This window comes from Amblyraja radiata, chromosome 26, assembly GCF_010909765.2.
Source record: "Amblyraja radiata isolate CabotCenter1 chromosome 26, sAmbRad1.1.pri, whole genome shotgun sequence".
In the NCBI taxonomy this organism is placed as follows: Eukaryota; Metazoa; Chordata; class Chondrichthyes; order Rajiformes; family Rajidae; genus Amblyraja; species Amblyraja radiata.
The window spans coordinates 5,390,833-5,412,132 of NC_045981.1; the positions used below are offsets into that span (position 1 = coordinate 5,390,833).

Genomic DNA, 21,300 nt, shown 5'->3' on the forward strand with positions numbered 1-21,300 from the left:
AAACTTTTGAGAGTCGTGCATATCCAATCTTCTTCTTCTTCTTCTTGCGAATGAAACATAAATAAACCAAAGGAATAGTTAGATCTCAAGCCGGGTGTTGAGCAGCCAAGTTGTTGTCTCTGTGTCAATGTCTGCCAGGCCCTGAGCTCCATTTGGTGGGTGGTAGAGCGGGCACCCAGAGATGACATGGTTGGCTGTCTGTTGTTCTGCTCCGCATTCACAGGCTGGGCTCTGGCGGAGCCCCCATCTCCACACGCTGGCGTTGAAACGCCCAACTCCAGTACCAAGTCTGTTGAGCTTCACCCATGCTCCACTGGGCAGGTCAGACCCTGGACAGCTTTTGTCTGGTGAAGAGATGTAGCTGTGTAATGGAGATGAGGTTGCCTTCCACTCCTGTGACCAATTGGTGGCTATCCAGTGTGCTTTTGTCTCAGTTGGCTGGATGGATTCTATCCAATGAATAATTCTGTGGAGGTACAAGGAACTGCGGATGCTAGGATCTAGAGAAAAGCACTGGAGTGCTGGAGTACTGAAGACGGGTCCCGACACAAAATATCATCCATCGGTTCCTTCCAGTGATGCTACTTGACCTGCTGAGTTATTTCAGAACGTTATGCAGTGAATCATTCAATGCGCTAGATTATATTTGAGTGGAAATACAATCTATCAAAAGGCCAAACAGCTTGTAAGACATAATATGTCTCTCCATAGATTAATGTCTTGGACTAGAGGTCATAGCCTCAGAATTAAAGGATGTTCTTTTAGGAAGGAGATGAGGAGAAATTTCTTTAGTCAGAGAGTGGTGAATTTGTGGAATTCTTTGCCACAGAAGGCTGTGGAGGCCAAGTCAGTGGATATATTTAAGGCAGAGATAGATAGATTCTTGATTAGTACGGGTGTCAGAGGTTATGGGGAGAAGGCAGGAGATTGGGGTTAGGAGGGAGAGATAGATCAGCCATGATTGAATGGCAGAGTAGACTTGATGGGGGCGAATGGCCTAATTCTATTCCTATTCCTTATGACCTTATGACTGCATTTTAGTGTGACTGCTTTGAGTAAAGGATATTCTGTTTATAGTTCTACCTCTGTTTATTTACTTTTGTAGGTTGCAAAACAAAGAAACCCATAGACATTATAGTTCCCAAGCAATCTGCTGGTTCAGTGAGCTGCTAAAGCACGTTAATATGTCATAGTTGACTGTTCTGGAGGCCGCTTTTTGTAAATTGGCCCCACTCTGGATATTGGTTGAGTGATAATCTGTAAAGATAACAAGAAGAATAAAGTGGTCCATATAATAGCCCGAAAATGCTGCACAAAAGACGCCAACGAGTCGGAAGTAGTCTTTACTGAATTGCATTGGGCCTTTATATCTTGACTGAATCTGTCCTGACAAAGGACAATGAAGCAACGACATGCTTTAACCTCTCTTACAGGGAAATCAACAGCAAATCCCACATAACTCAGTAACATGCTTGTTCTTGCGTATGGCGTGCACGGCCTAAGGTTGTAATACAACATTTTCTGTTTGTGCACGCCAGGTTGATTGCATTCGTTGAAACAGGGTGGACCACGTGAAGGTTGCAATCTCCCACCCCAGGAACAAGCTGAAACCATTCAACAAAACAATTTATCCTTTCAATTAATACATTTAGATAGACACAAAATGCTGGAGTAGCTCAGCAGGACCGGCAGCATCTCTAGAGAGAAGGAATGGGTGACGTTTCGGGTGGAGACCCTTCTCCTGAAGAAGGCATCTGACATAAAATAAAGGCAATTGATTACATTTGATAATGGCAGTGAACTCATTGAAGAAGGGTGTCTACACAAAACATCACCCATTCCTTCTTGCCGGAAATACTGCCACTCCCACTGAGTTACTCCAGCATTTTGTGTCTATCTTCGGTGTAAACCAGCATCTGCAATTCCTTCCTACACAAGTAACATTTTACATTTCTTTCCCCTTCATAACATGGAGGCATCAGAGAATTCTTACCTTAGAAGACAAAATGGCTTATATTATGCAAAAGAATACTCAAAGCATCTGTTTATCTACATTCCTATAATTTAACTGCATTCTTAACTCCTGGCCTTTGAAATCAACAAAATCCACTATTACCTGATGTTTGTACATGTTCATGGTAATATGTTTCTATATATCTCTCACTCTTACGCACACGCGTTGCACTGACATTTTAATAACTCTGGCACTGGCCACTCAAATCAGCTGCCCTGGACATTTTAATGACTGTTTTTACTGTATTTTAATGTTGCTGTTTTACCTGCTTTTAACTATTTATACTGTTTCATCAGGGACTGGATTGTTTTTACTGTTATTATGTGTGAAATATTGAAGTTTTATGTGCGATGCTCCGGTATTCCCTGCGAAACGTCTTCTCATTTTGAACTGTACAATTGTTGCTTTGCAAGATGACAATAAAGGTTGATTTGATTTGATTTGAAATAGATTAGATCAATATTAAACCAAGACATTTATGCCTCAACACTGAAACAGACTGTAAAAGAATTCTGCTACTAACAGCAAGTTACTTCGCCTGTTAGTGTTTCATTTTATTCAAGAACCTGGTTACCTATTCACATGCCAAAAATGACATTGGAAGGTAGGCAGCTCTGCAGCAGAACTGCAGAATGATGACAAATCCTGTGGTGTCAAACAATTTAATATTTGCATCTGGCCTGTTTTGTAAAGTTCACGAAGGATGATTCAGTGTTGACATCTAAATGTACGAATCCCTATTACACTGGCAGGGTGAAGAGTCCAAGTAGCCTAGTGGATGGCAGTCCAATTGGTCAGGCAATAACACATGTTCTATTGGTGCTCAGACAGCCTGCCGAGGGCACCATACACTCAGCTTCAAGGGAAAGTATTGAGTGCTCATCAGTCCTGATCCGTGGGAAAGCTGTGTGGGCCCTTGTCAGCTGGTGTGCAGAGGTGCACTGGGATTTAAAGCAAACATGCTCATCAGTCTTCCCTTATCAGTGGGAAATAATAGAGTGGGTGAGAAGCAACAATGGCTTCTCAAGAGAAGCTTTCAAGTTTTCAAGAGAAAGATTGAGCTCTTTGGGCTAATGGAATGAAGGGATATGGGGAAAAAGCAGGAACGGGGTACTGATTTTGGATGATCAGCCATGATAATCTTAAATGTCAGTGCTGGCTCGAAGGGCCGAATGGCCTACTCCTACACCTATTTTCTATGTTTCCATGCTTCTATGGAAACAGAGCAAAATGTTGAGGAGAAGGCAGGATTGGGTCCATTTTTGCGAACTAAATGAAGGAGCGGTAGGGGCAAATGCAATGGAGAACATTCCCTCAGTCCTCTAAGTTTCATCAATCAGAGTTCGGTACGCTTTTAAACAGTAGTCACTCAATCACCTCCTCTGCACAATCTGATGGGGATGTTTGTTATCTTCATTTTCCCAACATAATGTAATCATATTATTAATTGATAATGGGATACATGTGTTATCAACCACTAAAGTTCACAGACCTGATTTTCCTGCACAACTGGAAGGAAAAGTCACTGATAGGTCCCAATGCGATTGTCCTGGATTAGAACCTATGGTTTGGCAGCACAGTGACACAGCTGCTGCCTTACAACTCTAGTGATCCAGATTCAATCCTGATCTCGGGCGCTAACTGTGTGTGTAGTTTGCACATTCCATCTACGCCGGCATGTGTTTCTCTTGGGTGCTCTGGTTTCATCTCACATGTCATAGGTGTATGTGTGGGGAGGTTAACTGAACATAGTAAATTGTCTTGGGTCTATAGGTGAGTGAGAAGCCGGTAGGAGTTGATTGGAATATGACTCAATGATTCAATGACACTTTATTGTCACGTAAACTAAGGTAGACTTTATGCAGACAAAGTACGCAATGTCGGTACGTATCTGACAAAGTTACAAAGTACTCATTAGAGTTCCAATTGTGTCTCTTTGTTTAGTTTAGTTTTAGTTTAGTTTAGTTTAGAGATATAGAATGGAATCAGGCCCTTCGGCCCACTGAGTCCTCACTGACCAGTGATCCCTGCGCATTAACACTATCCTACACACAAAAAACTCAATATAAATCCTGAACAAAAGACATGGGATTAGACTGAACTGTTTTACATTACAAGCTGTCATTCAGCGGTGTGGGTGTGGCAAATACCCAGTGCTGCCGCTAAAATGGAGCAAAGCTCCAGGTCTCCCCCATCGGGTTGCCTGGCTACCCTTACTTAATGCAACCCAGTCATTCACATGAGTATTATTCACCAATTAGATCTGCCATCTCATACTGATTTAACATGAGAACAGTTATGTTCACCAATTCATACAGTCCTGAAGGAACATCAATTGTGATATGAATCTTTTACTTGAAGTTTTTTTTAAACCTCACAGTTCTCAAATAAAAATGTTCACTGTCTTCTTGCATTTAATTGTAATTATAGAGTTTGCAATCAACCAGAGAGGATCACATGTAGGATAGTAACTTTAACAGAGTTATGACTAAACCAATATAGTCACCCAGAGTTGTTATTCTTTACAGATATAAAACACTTTGCATTATTAAGTTACTATTTTTTTGTGTTGCAACGGGATAAATGATGGCTGCAGAAAATTCAACACAAGATAAATATTGAATACAAAATCACTATTTCTTTGGATCAGACAGTGAGCGTTTAGAAGCATTGAATGTGTCTCCATGCCATGTAAAAGCAGCTACTACAGTACAAGTGTTTTGACACTCGTGGTCAGTAATTCAAATTCAAAATCTGGTCAAAGTCATCAGTTTGATGTCCTTCCAGTTTTCCAACTGAGCTGATTTCTATTTTAATCATAAACCAAGTCCTCAGGGTGGAAATAAGTCACCTTTGGCCTGCCAGATGTGAAATTGTCCATCCCCCGTTCCAAAGCCTGAATGAACTTCAAGTTATAATTAGATTACAGTACTTCCGTGTGTTGTGATACAGCTACAGTATCACTACTGAATTTTTACCAGGACAATGCTTACATACATTTGCAGCAGAGTACACCTGATAATCAAGCCATAACAAACTCATGGTCAAATCTTCTATGAGTTACTATTGCTCATATTACATATCTAGTTCAGTTTAGTTTGGAGAGACAGCGTGGAAACAGGCCATTCGGCCCACCGAGTCCGTGCTGACCAGCGATCCCCGCACATTAAATCTATCCTGCACACACTAGGGAGAATTTACAAGCGTACCAAAGCCAATTAACCTACAAACCTACACATCTTTGGAGATACACAGATACAGAGATACAGCGTGGAAACAGGCCCTTCGGCCCACTGGGTCCGTGCCAACCAGCGTTCCCCGCACATTAACAATATCCTACACCCACTCGGGACAATTTTTACATTTACCAAGCCAATTAACCTACAAACCTGTATGTCTTTGGAGTGTGGCAGAAAACTGAAGATCTCGGAGAAAACACACGCAGATCACGGGGAGATTGTACGAACTCCTTACAGACAGCACCCGTAGTCAGGATCAAACCCGGGTCTCCGGCGCTGCATTCGCTGTAAAGCAGCAACTCTACCGCTGCGCCACCATGATTGCCCAAAGTTAGCACCGAGTGTGGGATGAAACCGGAGATCCCGGAGAAAATCCACACAGGTCACGGAAAGAATGTACAAACTCCTTACAGACAACACCCATGGTCAGGATCGAAACCGGGTCACCGGGGCTGTGAGGCAGCAACTCTACCGCTGCACCACCATGCCGCCCTGTGTGATTAATAATATGTGATTAGCATTTCAACAAGCTAGCATTCACAACACATTGTTGGCGGATGAACCCACTTTTTCATTTTGTTGTATTAATTACATTTATTGTTGCAAACAACTGGCAGCTATATTCAGAGTATTTATTCCATGCAAACTGTTCTTATATTTACTTACAACACAGGTTTGTGCAGCTGCTAATTTGGTGTGACCTGCTTCTCTGCCTAGAGTGCAGTTTTCAACAGGATATTTGAATGTTACATTTTGAAACAAAAGCTATTGGAAGAGGTATAAAATATTACTATTGTCCCGAGGCTCCTCTCATTTCAATTGCAGGCTTGCAACACTGTTTATCAACCCAAAAGTCATGAAGAATATAGATCTCTTCACATTAAATCTGTTTCGCGTGATTTACTAAAGCTGCAAATTTGCTTTTAATACTGTCAGCTAGTTAGTTTGTCATTTTAATTTGCCCAACTTGAAAATGTCACTACTTTTGCTGCCAGTCCACGCTGCTCATACCTTCATATGATCCTCCCCAACACTTTGCTTATCTTTCAGGATCTCTCTATCTTTATTTCAGGAATCGGCTGACATAATAATAATAATAATAATAATAAATTTTATTTATGGGCGCCTTTCAAGAGTCTCAAGGACACCTTACAAAAATTGAGCATGTAGAGGAAAAACATGTAAGGGGAATGAAATAAATAGTAGAGACATGACTAGTACACAAAGTAAAGACAGAATTCAATACAAAACACAGTATGAGGCAATTAATGCACAGATGAAAAGGGACGGGGACGTGGGGCTAAGGATAGGCAGAGGTGAAGAGATGGGTCTTGAGGCGGGACTGGAAGATGGTGAGGGACACGGAATTGCGGATCAGTTGGGGGAGGGAGTTCCAGAGCCTGGGAGCTGCCCTGGAGAAGGCTCTGTCCCCAAAACTGCGGAGGTTGGACTTGTGGATGGAGAGGAGACCGGCTGATGTGGATCTGAGGGACCGTGAGGGTTGGTAGGGGGAGAGGAGGTCAGTGAGATATGGGGGGGCCAGATGGTGGAGGGCTTTGTAGGTGAGGACCAGGATTTTGTAGGTGATCCGGTGGGAGATGGGAAGCCAGTGAAGTTTTTTGAGGACTGGAGTGATGTGATGCCAGGATTTGGTGTGGGTGATGAGTCGGGCGGCTGCGTTCTGGACCAGTTGGCGTCGGTTGATGTAGGTGGAGATGATGCCAAGGAGAAGTGAGTTGCAATAGTCCAGTCGGGAGGAGATGAAGGCATGGATGAGTCTTTCAGCATAACCATCTTACTGTCTTCATTTCTTTCTGTCTTCCACTTTTGCTGTAATTCATCCATCTGTAATATTGGCTCAATCCGCTCACATCAATACTACAGCCTGACCTTCTGGGCAAATCTTACACATCTGCTATTGGCAACACATAACACTGACGGAGAACCATTCTCACCCCCCACTAACTGCTCCATTTATCCATTTAATCTAGTTTAGTTTAGTTTAGAGACACAGCGCGGGAGCAGGCCATTTGGCCCACCGAATCCATACTGACCAGTGATTCCTGCACATGAACATTATCCTATACACTCGAGGGACAATTTACATTTATACCAAGCCAATTAACCTACAAACTTGTACGTCTTTGGAGCATGGGAGGAAACCAAAGTTCTCGGAGAAAACCCACATGGTCATGGGGAGAACGTACAAACTCCGTAAAGACAGCACCCATTGTCGGGATCAATCCCAGGATTCCGGCGCTGCAAGCACTGTAAGGCAGTAAAGCCCCTGTCCCACTTAGGAAACCTGAACGGAAACCTCTGGAGACTTTGCGCCCCGCCCAAGGTTTCCGTGCGGTTCCCGGAGGTTGCAGGTGGTTGCCGGAGGTTGCAGGTAGTGGAAGCAGGTAGGGAGACTGACAAAAACCTCCGGGAACCGCATGGAAACCTTGGATGGGGCGCAAAGTCTCCAGAGGTTTCCTAAGTGGGACAGGGGCATTACTCCTCCACTGCCCCACCCGGTCTCATCCTGTCGCCAAAATTCCCTTTTCCCTATCCATCCCTCACACCAGTTTCTCTGCCGCATTGTAATGATTTATCATAATCATACTTTATTACCCAAGTATGTTTTGCAACCTGCGAGGAATTTGATTTGCCATACAGTGATTCTATTAAAAAGCAACAAAACACACAAAATATATTTTAACATCAACATCCACCGCAATGACACCTCCACATTCTTCACTGTGATGGAAGGCGAAAAAAAGTTGATTCTCTTCCCTTCTTTGTTCTCCCGCAGTTGGGGCACTCGAACCTTCCGTTGACGGAACAATCTTGGCTCCCGTAGCCAGCGGCGTTTGGGTCCTCCGTGTTTGAGGGTGATCAAGCCCGACCCAGCCCAGCCAGCGCCGAGTCAGAGGTGGTGCCAATGTCGCCAAAAGGAAAGCGGAGATTCCCAGCGGAGGAGAACGACCAGCAAATCGACCAGAGCCCGCTGTGATTCCCCATCGCACCCCCAACCCCTTCCCCTCTGGTCCCCCTCGCTGGCTCCTTCCCCCCCTCCCCCGTGATACCAGAAAAATGAACGCCTCTTTGGGCGACTGCTCACGACCATACAGGTGACATGTTGACGCCTGTTTGATCGTGAGTAGTCTCCCAAAGAGTTGTACCTTTTTCTGGTCGCCGCTGGATTTTCAACACGTTGCAAATTTTCGCCGACCTGCTGTGACTATGACGGGTGCCGGCAAGTCATCGAAAAAATCGGGTAAGTGGGACAGGTCCTTGAAGCACCCCTTCAAGGGAGTCACAATTCCAACCACAATTTCCAGTGGAAAATGTGTTATTGCATGTGAAATGCATTGTTACCAGCAATCAGAAAGAAACAGTCTGGATGAGGCAGCATTCCATTTAGATGGACCTCGTTGGTTTATCTTGGCTCATCTTATCAAGAACATTAAAAGAAACATTTTATAGACTTCCATTCGGTATAACATTTATATTTTCATGATGGACATGTAAGCTTATGAACAAAGAAAATAAGCTGAATTGGACACGATCTTCATGAGCTGCTGATGCAGGATCTCGCTGTAGAAAAACATACATTCATAAATTGTAGGGATTAAAAATAAATGATCTAGCACCAGCTGCAATTATTGACTGTGAAATACAGAGTGAGAGTCTTTCCATGTACACTAAGGTCACCAATAGCCAATGTTAAACAGTGTTTTTTGGCCTGTAATATTTAATTAAGGGTTATTAAGAAATGTGAACTGACTAAACTGCCTCACAGTTGCGCAGTTCCACAATGGAGCTATTGTTAACCTATGAACCAAGTAATGAATTTAGGTATTCTGCACAAATTCTACTGTTGAAAACAAGAAGATGTGAATGGGATGGTTCAGAATTTAACAAATCTGTACTTCGGCTCCTAAAGATATTGCTATAGTCGGTGGAAAGGAAGGTTGCAGTAAGTGTTGAGGTAGAATATCCAAATAGGTTAAATTCAGGCCCAAATTTGCAAATATGTACTATGATGTGTTTTTGGCTCAGGGTGGTAGTTGATGGGTGCTTAACTGCTAATGTTATTCATCAAGGTGTAAATACTTTTATTGTGTATAGCCTGTTGCATCTGAATCTTTCTCAGATATCTTTATTCATCATTATTGAGGTTGAGGCTACAGGATATTTATCAAATCCACCTTTATTTCTGCACGAGGGGATTGTCGGCTAGTGATCATCGAGAATAACCTGATGCAGTGGAGTGATTTAAGTGTTCTTATCACTAAATATTTACTTGTTCAACAATATCCTACTTATGCTTTGGCGCCATTCTGTACTTTAAGTACCTTGATTATTTATTTGATCTTAAGTGGGAAGCTATCTTTACTGAGAAGTTAGACTGGATGGCTTGTATCTCTTAACCAGTATACCCCCCATCAATGATTTATGATTCTTGGTTCAAATAAATAAACCACAGATCAGAATTAAGATGTCACGGATTTCTATGTTTATTTAACATTCGGCAGAAATATCTAACAATACATATTTTAATTTACTATCTTTTTTCAGGTCTCTAATAATATTGTTTCCCCTTCTCAATATTATTTTATATCTATTCTCATTCCCTTTTTAGGCCTTGTTCTGTTCCCTGGCCAATACATTCTAATCCATAAACTGAGCTATTCAAATCCTGAGTTAGTCACTAGCTTTTATTCTAGTGTATCAAAGGAACAATCCGAGTTGCCATCTCAAACCCAGTACATGCAACCCCTCACATGGGAATAATTCAAATAGAGGCCTTAAGTATAACCTGTTTCTAACTTTTACCATTCAATCCAAGAATAATACAAAAAAACGTACATTACAGAAAGAGTTTATGAAGGCCTTATTGAAACTATGATGGTTTGAATCCCTGTGCCACCAGAATCAAGAACACCTTCTTACCCGCCGTTATCAGACTCTTCAACAGACCTCTCATATGCCAAGGATGAAGTCCCGATGTTCCAATCTGTATCGTAGAAGCCTTTGCACTTTTTCCTTTATCTGCACTTTGTCTTGTGCTGCAGCTCTCTGTTCTGCACTCTTGTTCATTCACTCTTTCGCCCAACCTGATGTCTTCATGCATGGAATGATCTGCCTGGATAGCACGCAAAGCAGTGTTTTTCACAGTATCTTGGTACAAGTGACAATGAGAAGCTACTAACAAAGCAATATTCAGCCCATTATGTCAGTACTAATTGATTATGAGCTTTCCAAACTTTCTTGCTCTCAGTCCATAAGCCTTTGGATTACAGCTCTTCAAGTACACGTTCAAATATAGTTTAAACATAATGAATGCTTGTGCCTTAACTATCTTTTCAGGGTACACAAAAATGCTGGAGAAACTCAGCGGGTGCAGCAGCATCTATGGAGCGAAGGAAATAGGCAACGTTTCGGGCCGAAACCCTTCTTCAGACTTCTTTTCAGGGTGTTTATTCCAGAACGCTTTCATACGCTGGGTTAAAAAATGCATCTTCTTTCTAACTCACCTGTGGTTCCAAGGCGATTTCATCCTCAAAGACTTGCCTGTGGGGTAACACGCAATGGCAGTAGTCAAATGTCACTTCATATTAAAGAGAAGATGGTTTCAACGGATAAGAAGAGGAAGGGAAAACTAAAACAAACTTTCAATTTACCTTCAATTAAAACTGCACTGAAGGCCAATGAAAATTTTACGAGTCATGTAATCTCAGAAATGTCCAAGTAATAGCAATCGCAAAATTATTACAGAAGCTAATTGATTCATAAATTTGAGAAGAAACAGAAAATTTACTTCTACATATCAGTCAGCTTATTTTTCTCTAAAAGGAGTTTGGTTTTACGAGGTCTTATCTGTCAGGTTTTTCTCCTCTTTGCTCTATTCATTCTCACTGAGAGCAGGCAAGTCGGCCGTACTTATTTTTTTACCTTTCCCACTGTTGTCCAGAGAGAAGTGCCGTCGAACATGCTGAAGAATTATCCTTCAACTTGTTCCTTCTGCGTCTGTGAATAGTTATCTCCAAACCAACCCCCACCCCACAAGTAACTGCCTGACTTTCCCAAGTCAACATAGTCCCACAATGGCAAATGGACAATCAATCAGGTGGTAATGGGAATTAAGCTATAGTCATTCTTTAGTTTAGTTTAGGGACACAGTGCAGAAACAGGCCCTTTGTCCGCACCGACCAGTGATCCCCGCATTTTAACACTAACACACACAGACTAGGGACAATTTACATTTATACCAAGTCAATCAACTGACAAAACCTGTATGTCTTTGGCGCGTGGGAGGAAACCGAAGATAGAAATAGAAACATAGAAACATAGAAATTAGGTGCAGGAGTAGGCCATTCGGCCCTTCGAGCCTGCACCGCCATTCAATATGATCATGGCTGATCATCCAACTCAGTATCCCGTACCTGCCTTCTCTCCATACCCTCTGATCCCCTTAGCCACAAGGGCCACATCTAACTCCCTCTTAAATATAGCCAATGAACTGGCCTCAACTACCCTCTGTGGCAGAGAGTTCCAGAGATTCACCACTCTCTGTGTGAAAAAAGTTCTTCTCATCTCGGTTTTAAAGGATTTCCCCCTTATCCTTAAGCTGTGACCCCTTGTCCTGGACTTCCCCAACATCGGGAACAATCTTCCTGCATCTAGCCTGTCCAACCCCTTAAGAATTTTATAAGTTTCTATAAGATCCCCTCTCAATCTCCTAAATTCTAGAGAGTATAAACCAAGTCTATCCAGTCTTTCTTCATAAGACAGTCCTGACATCCCAGGAATCAGTCTGGTGAACCTTCTCTGCACTCCCTCTATGGCAATAATGTCCTTCCTCAGATTTGGAGACCAAACCTGTACGCAATACTCCAGGTGTGGTCTCACCAAGACCCTGTACAACTGCAGTAGAACCTCCCTGCTCCTATACTCAAATCCTTTTGCTATGAAAGCTAACATACCATTCGCTTTCTTCACTGCCTGCTGCACCTGCATGCCTACTTTCAATGACTGGTGTACCATGACACCCAGGTCTCGCTGCATCTCCCCTTTTCCTAGTCGGCCACCATTTAGATAATAGTCTGCTTTCCTGTTTTTGCCACCAAAATGGATAACCTCACATTTATCCACATTATACTGCAAAGATCTCTGATAAAACCCAGGTGGTCATGGGGAGAATGTACAAACTCCGTACAGACAGCGCCCATAGTCAGGATCACTAATCCACAAGATATTTGTTAAAAACCCAAACCTTTAACCATAATTTTCTCCACCTATCTTAATTCCACTGACTGGAATCATACCTAGCACAAAGGAAGATGGCCGTGGTGACAGGAAGACAGCCACCTCAGACACAGGGCATCTCTGTTGGAGTTCCTCATGGTAGTGTCCTAAGTTCAACCATCTTCAACTGCTTGATCAACCTCCTTCCTTCATTCATAAGGACAATTGTAGGCATGTTTGCTGATGATCGTGTAATGCATCATTCATGACCTTGTGGAAAATAAAGCAGTCCACAACCAAATGCAGCGAGACCTGAACGATATCCAGGCCTGTACTTTAGTTTTTAGTTTTAGAGATACAGCGCAGAAACAGGCCCTTCAGCCACCCGTGTCCGCACCGACCAGCACATTAACACTATCTTACACACACTAAGGACAATTTACAATTATACTTAGCCAATTAACCTACAAACCAGTATTCAAGAAGGAACTGCAGATGCTGGAAGATCGAAGGTACACAAAAATGCTGGAGAAACTCAGCGGGTGCTGCAGCATCTATGGAGCGAAGGAAATAGGCGACGTTTCGGGCCGAAACCCTTCTTCAGACTGATCAAAGCCCCAACCTACAAACCAGTATGTCTTTGGAATGTGGGAGGAAACAAGAGATCCCAAAGAAAACCCATGCAGGTCACAGGGAGAACGTACAAACTCCCTACAAGCACCTGTAGTGATAATGGAAGTACCATTTGTGCCATGCAATGCCAGGCAGTGATGATATCCAACAAGAGAAATTCTAGCTAACACTCTCAGGCATTTGATAGCATTATCATTACTGAATCCCCCTCTATCAATATCCTGGGGGTTACCATGACCATATGGTACGTTAGTTATTTGTCACATGTACCGAGGTAGATACATATTAGATAAGCATCTCAGATTCAGTGCATGTGTATAGCAGTAGCACACTGAGAGAGTGTACAGAGTCGTCAGTTTGGCACCATTTTCAAGTCCCAGTCGTTGTAAGTGCAGGGATATTGATCTGAAGTATCAGGTCAAACCCCCATGGTACATTTAGTTTTCAAATTTACATTCAATATATATTAAATTTAAAAAAAATAAAAAAAACAATAAGATGCATTCAGGTTTTGAGAGATCAACTCACTTCACCTTGCCCATCTCTTAATAAAGTACAACATTTTCAAAGTCTTCCAAATGTCTGAGTTTTCGTTTCATTTTTATGTTGTTGATATTACCCAAACAAAGATGTCAAGATGAACATGTTTGTATCATATTGTACCCATTCCACAGGCAACATATGTAACTCAAAGGATGAGCAACATGAGATAGATGATTTTTGTCGCTTCTCACTTGCAATATGTAAACCGCAAAGCCAATAGTCTCACAGTATTCTTGCAGCATCCTTTGCTAAGACATTGGCATGCCAGAGCATTTGCAAAGTAAATGAACAGTTGAAATAAAGAATAGAGTGCTGTTGATATTCCACATTCAGTATTTCAGAGACAATGCTTTGATCTTATAATTGGGTGGCACCATTTACAACTTCCTTGGATGCCTACGCTTGACTGAGAATTATCCTTGTACTGTAAAATGATTATCCTCCAATGGATAAATTCTTGCAATGGAATCCTCAAAGCTGCAACGAGCAGTTTCCATAATTCCACAGTTGGAGCAGGACAGGTAACGAATGTACTTTTCATTGTTTCTGACAGTGAATACCCTGAACATTCATTTCTGCAGGGTGGTCTCACTTACTCCTCATCATTCTGGAGGACCAGCTACCACAAGTCCAAGATAAACTGAGCAGCAGGACCACATTGTTTGTTGTTGCTTAAAATACCACCAGCAACATTCTTTCAGATTGCCATTGAGGTCATCAGCTACATTTTTGTGTATTTATGATGTTGATCTTGCTCCATCTATCATCTGATTTTATATTAAGTGGTACACTGTTAAGGTTATGATTTTGTTTAAAAGCTGTGAGAAGATATGTCTAGGATGGTTTCCATTTACTTTGCCAAGATGGCACTTAATTCCTAGTGGAACTTATGCAACTTACCTTTTATGTGTGTTCCTAGAAATAATCTATTTGTAATTATGTTTTGTAAGTTGTTTTCTCGCTTAAGTATTTGGGTATCCCCTTATTAATTTTTTATATTTCAGAGATTGAAGGCACACTGCAATTTCCAGATAAGCTTACATCATAAAGCTGTTTTTTTTTAAAAGTCTTTGTTATGTAAGTTTCCTGATGTGGAAAGGAAAATACATAAATGCCAGATAACTGGGATAGACATTAATTTGTGGGGAGGGGGGAGGGATGATTTGGTCTTCTTAAAAATTCTTCTGGATAACTGAGGATTTTGCATCAGTCTTAGCTGAATGGAATGATGACTAGATCTGTGCTTGAAGGATATACATTTAAATCTGCTCCATGGAGTTGAACATAAAGACCTATATGGCATTTCCTTGCAATGATAAGGGACAGTGATAAGTGAAATCTTTGTTAAATGAGATTTGAAACCAAAGACAACATCTGTCCTCAGAACCTAAATGATTCTATTGCACTATTTTGAAAAAAAAAGACTGTGATATGAAGACACTTTGGGGGTATGTGTTGATTGGCTGGACAGGACCACTGTGGAAGATTGTACAAGCATAAAGATAAATAAAATATTATTTTTTTGACATGCATCCCCAGAGGTGCTGGACACATGTGTGGAGTATGGATACTTTTCTCTGAAAAGGAATTGAGAGCAATTACCTTGATGGATTAAATTGGTCAGACACAAATGTAAAAAAAGAACTTGAATGATAAAATTAATTGGATAGGCTAACAGTTTATGCATATTTCTGCTCTCCAAGGAGATTTCAGTTTCATTAGATTTTCAAAATAAATTTGGAAACTATTCCCTTACCAATGATTAAGAATAACATGGAAATCCACAACTTTTTTTTTTAGCCTTGTGGCTTCTATTTCCTTATATTCTGTTTCCCTCCGGCTTTGATGGTGGATTTCTGGTGGGGAGGGGTGGGGTTAGAATTACCTTTGCCTTGAGGACATACTGTTTTAGACTTTGTGCCAATACTACTGCATTAAGCTGCTACCACAATGCATGAATTTCTACTTCATTAAAAATATTGAAAACAACCGCAATATGTTCAACAAATATATTTTCAAGGTGAAAGTCCGGGTAGTTTCAATGGGAGTTGAAACTTCAAATAACCTTGCAAAATATACATGTCCCTCACCAAAATACGATTACAATCTTTAAATTTAAAGATACGTGTTTCATTGAACACATACATGTCCATATAGATGCAAAATGCATGCTGACTGTCATGTGATATAACATGCCCAAACACATAAAACAAAACTTGAGCCGATTAACTCTAAGCATTTTCATGAGACATCCAACCATTTCATTCAAATATGGTTGTCACATTTTTCTGTTTTATCATATTCACATTTCGGGAATTTCTGACCTACCCATGTTTTTAAACGATCTGATTACGGTAGACAAAAGGAACTGCAGATGTTAGTTTACAAATAAAAAGACACAAAGTGCTAGAATAACTCAATGAGTTAATGGCAGCATCCTGGAAGAACATGGATACCTGGAGGTGATGTTTCGGGTCGGGCACCTTAAGACTCTAAAATGTAGAAACGTGGAACTACAGATGTTGGTTCACAAAGTCTGAAGAAGGGTCCCAACCTGAAAAGTAACCTATGCATGTTCTCCAGGGATGCTGCCGGACCCGTTGTTACTCCAGTATTTTGTGTCTTTGAAAATGAATCTGTGTACTGCAGGAACTATCTTGAGGCACCTACTAATGCAACATTGAAGAAACATTTAGGCTGGTACATGCGTAGGATAGGTTTAGAGGGATATGGAACTGGTGTGGTTGTGGCATTTTGGTTAGCATGGGCTAGGAGGGCCGAAGTGCCTGTTTCCACACTGTTTGACTCTATGCCTAAAGCTATAGAGATTATCCGAATTTGAACTACTCCAAATGTGATGATATACAGGACATTCTTAATGGGAAAGTAGTGGGCAGAAAGGCATGTCATGCGTGGTTTGAAGAGCAAAAGCTTGTAGTTTATAATGCCAAAATTGAAAAGTTGAGGAAAAACAAGGTGTACAGAGTTGCTTATTGGTTACAATCTGAGGAGTATGATGATGCTACTGATTATGATATGACAATGTACCAGCTAGCAACTGATCTTCTCCATAAAGACTTGGTCTTTTGCTAGAAATTGTAATTTATTTACCCATCTGTTACGGATTTACAGCATATAATACAATAATATTAAAGTTCTGATCGTGAGAATATCACATTTTTGAATTTTCAAGGCAGTCTGGGTGTTTATTACTATTTCCGTCACAAAGGTCAATTTTGTAATTAGCTACAATTAGGTAACTAACTAATTATATGCTTTAATTTCAGGTCATCCAAGTAAAATGTTTCATATTTGTTTCAGAATGCTTCATTCTATAATAACTGAAAATTTCATTCAGTTCTCTTAATTTTTAAGAAAGTTATGGGCTTTTGACTGTCCTCAATCACAGCTTTTGTGTTAAGTCAATGGAAAAGCAATAGGGAACAAGATGCTAATTACCGAGTATGAAAATGGCCATAACTTTTTTAATACTGAAGATATGAAAGTGAATTAGGTATCAAATTAAAGTAGATTTAATAGGAACCTGAGGGGTACATTTTTTACACAAAGGGTAGTGAGTGTATGGAACAGGCTGCTGGAGGAGGTATTTGAGGCAGGTACTATAACAACATTTAGGCAGGTACACAGGTAGGACAGGTTTAGAGGCAAATGGGCCAAACTCAAGCAAGTGGGACTAATGTGGATGGGGCATTTTGGGCCTGAGGACCTTCGTTGCTGTATGACTCTATGACTATGTATTGTGCGAGCTTAGGATATGATACCTGTTTCAATACATATTGTGAAGTTCAAAGCTATGAGGTAACATTAAACAAAGAAAAAGTGTATAACCACAAATTTTGGGGAGTAGATTACATTTACATATAAAAAACAAAAGAGTGATTTAAAGATTAATAAGGAAGAAAGTGTACGTGATAAAACTAACTGGATTGTTTAGGGTATTGACAGATACTTAACCATACAAAAAGCTAACAAGAGAGCATTCAATGTATACAAATTGAGACTGGAAAATTAATAATAGAAAACAAGCAGTTCGCATACGATTTAAACAGGTCTGATGCATTTGTCCGCTCATTAGAAGACACATCACAGAAATAGATGCAAGTTGGAAGAGATGGAGGAACTCTGGAAAATTACAATCACCGGGAAGTCTGCGTTAGCATTTAGTTCGAATAGAGATTTAACAGGCCTTTAGCTTTTGACGGGTTTAGAAATTCTATAAGCAAAGGCTAATGAGCTAATTGATGGATTGGGTAGAATTTTCCAAAATTCCCCAGATTAAGGAAAGGTTCCATTATATTGGCAGTAGCAGATAATACTCCTTTCTTCAAAAAGGGAAACAGAAAACAGAAAACAGTAGGTCTGATAGCTTAATATCTATCAGAGGGAAAATGTTCAAGGGTTTTGTTTAAGATGATTAAATAGAGCTCCAAGATGATTCAGAGTAAATCAATGTCAATATAGTTGTGTGAAAGGGAAATTATTATTGACAATTGAAAACAATTACTTTATAGAAGTAATGTGCAAAGGATAAAGTGTATCTGGTGAATGCACTGTAATTTTGCTGAGGTGTCATATCAAGTTATTGAGGAAAATAAGAGCTCACAGTGCAGGAAATAATATTGGCATGGAAGATTCACTGACGCATAGGAGTACCAGTTACAAGTAGTTATGAATAGGACATTATCTGGTTAAGAGCATGTAATGCGTGATGTGTCACAAGGATTGGTGCTGAGACCTCTTCTTTATACAATTATATCAATGACTTGGATGAAGTCACCAAGGATATGGCTGGTAAATTTGTTGATGACGCAAAGAAAGGTAGGAAAACAAATGGTGAAGACAACTTAAGGTGAGGTAATATGTGATATCGATAGTAAAACACAAGTGTTGGATTCACTCCGGGGGTCACACATCACCCGTGGAGGGAATCGATAGGTGAGATTTAAGGTCAGGTCTATAGACTAATTGTAGTAGAGGAGTAAAAGCTGGAAAAGAGTTGGGGGTGGGACAAAGCCTGGCGAGTGATAGGTGGATACAAGTGCTTGGTTTGCAGATAGGTGGACAAAGGCTAGAAATGAAAAGGAGACATAATCCCATTATAAGGAGAGAAGTGGGGCGAAATGCTAAACCGGATGGAGGGATGTAGGACGAAGATAATGGGGCCTGGGGAATAAAAAGGGGTGGGGATAGGGGAGGGAAATGGGTGCGTATTGGATGGGTCAAACGAAAGAGAGAGGGAAGGGGTGTTACTTAAATTTGGACAACTCAATGTTCATATCATAGGGTTGTAAACTACCCAAGCAAGTAGATTGATCCATGATAGCCAAGGGACTGAAAGGTGGGTAGAGTTCAGATTACAATTATATCAACAAGCATGAGTGCTGACTGACCTACAACTGTGCAGTTCTTCTCTTCATTTGTACATTGCTCCATGTTCCTGGAATGGTCCTGTGTGTCAGCACGATTAGTAATTTCTTCCCAACATGCCTGGCTAATGCCTTCGACAACAATCAATTTGGGGGGATTTCCCTCTTCTCTCCTACCTTTCCCTCTTCTCTCCTACCTTTCTAGCTTTCCGTGATTAATGTCAAGTTTTTGCTGTAACTACAGAGGGCCATTCGCAGGATAGACGTGGGACTAGGAGCAACAGCCACCTGGTATTTCTGGTAGGACTCACTGCCTTCCCATTTGAGAATGTCCCTGCACTGTGGCACTTGGATTTAAAAATTACCTTTGACAGCTTGTAATGCCTGTGTTCAAGGAGACGACTTTCCATGCCACTATTTATATAGCTGCACGGTTTGCTGTTCTGATTTCATGGTGTGAATGGCAAGGCATTCTGTGTTGGCGATGCCAAGATGAGCAGGCTGGAATTTACTTAGTCACACTGCACAGAAACAGGACCTTTGGCCCAATTTACCAGTGTCGACCAAGATGCCCCATATACACTGGTCCTACCTGCCAATGTTTGGCCCATAACGCTCGAAACCTTTCCAATCCATAGATGAAGACGTGGGGCCATAGACCAAGTGCTGGAAACTCAACAGGTTAATCAGCATCTGTGGGGGGAATGGGTAGGTGGCGTTTCAAGTCGGGATCCTTCTTCAGACTGATAGCTTGGAATTTGTATGGCAAAATGTTCTTTTTCACTTGCCTTGAATTTTGTCCCAGTTTTTTTTTTTTTAACGAAACTGGCATTTCTGCAAACTCCACCCTTTCCTGCAACTTCACCCAGTCCAGTGTGTTTGCACATCCATCCATCCCTCGCTGTCTGTCCAGGGAGAGATGTGAGGACATGACATCAAACGGCCTATCTGGCAGGAGAAATGAAATGTTTACTTTAGCAGCTTTTGCCATGGTCCCACACCCTTCTTTAGTTTCCCTCGCATCAGCTCAGCATTTACCACTCTGAGAGTGCATGCCGCATCTGCACAACTTCATTGCTGCAACTTCCAACTTGTACATGGGTTTGTCATGACCATGGAGCGATGTTGAGCATGCTCTTAACCTGGGCAATGTTTTTATTTTTTAAAGTTTCAATCCGTTTCTTCACACGGTCTGGTCTTCGAATGATTAAATCAAACGGCAGCAGATAGCAATCAGAATTCACCCGACCGTTTCCGTCAGCGACATTTAGCGGTTCGGCTTTTTCCGTGGGGAGCAGCTTTGCAGAGTTGACGAGTCTTGGTTTGGCGGTGCGCTCCCACAGCGCAGCACTGCAGACGCGGATCACCAGGAGCGCTCGGCTGTTTCCGCCAACAGTGCTGTCGCTTTCGGCTGTTCCCGACAGCTTGCTCCAACCAGCCGCTTCCCGGTTGCAGTCCCACTCTGCCTGTCGCTCAGCTCCAGCTGTCAGCCTGGGATCCAGAAGCAATTAAGAAACAGGGAAGTCTTTCCTCAGCAACACTTGAGCAAGTTTGGAGAAGCTGCGACCCCACACGCCCAGCCTCAGGACCCAGAGGTAGATTTCACTTTCATTCTTGCTTCATGTTTCTTGTTAGTGCGCGCTCTTGACTGAAAATGTTCTTCCTGATCTTTGAAGTAGTTTGTCTGTGGTGTGTGTATTTTCATCAACAGGAAGTATCTGATACCTGGCCGAGTACACGCGTGTGATATCTGCTGCGTTATAATACCTCAACAAATTAGCATGATATGTTTGTTTCCGAGATGTGTTCACTGTTATCGTGTATCTGACAATGTTGTGCTATTATTTATCGTGGTGTTAATGGAATACATACTTGTGCACTACATTCATTACTGAACTGGGAGATGATTGAATCAGTGAGCTATTTTTGATTATGTTTAACTGTTATTCCCAATACTCTCACTCAGGTTATTTTTGGTTGTAAGATCTCTTTTAATCCTTTCAATGGGACTTGGAGGATTTTTCACAAATGTTGATATGAAGGAGTTTACAGGACATCTGAAGGGCATGTTCTCCATAGCATCTTGGTGCCAATTCCCTTTTTTTTTTAAACTTCCATTCATTGATCCCTTGATACATTTACATTTTCTCCAGTAATGCCATTGGCCCTCCTTATTTTAATAAAATCTGAGGCTTAACTGATTTGGATATCAAAACAATTGTTTTAGGATCAATTGTAATACTTCATA

At 41.3% G+C, this 21,300-nt stretch overlaps 1 protein-coding gene across 1 annotated transcript in view; it reads left to right on the plus strand.

The window, feature by feature from the left end:
• The first annotated feature begins 20,483 nt into the window (after window positions 1–20,483).
• The window catches only part of myocd (myocardin), a 467,533-nt gene continuing 466,716 nt past the window's right edge, over window positions 20,484–21,300 (plus strand). The window contains exon 1 of the mRNA XM_033044078.1: window positions 20,484–20,647. The gene's annotated coding sequence lies outside the window, so the exon portion shown is untranslated. The remainder of the gene's footprint in view (window positions 20,648–21,300) is intronic.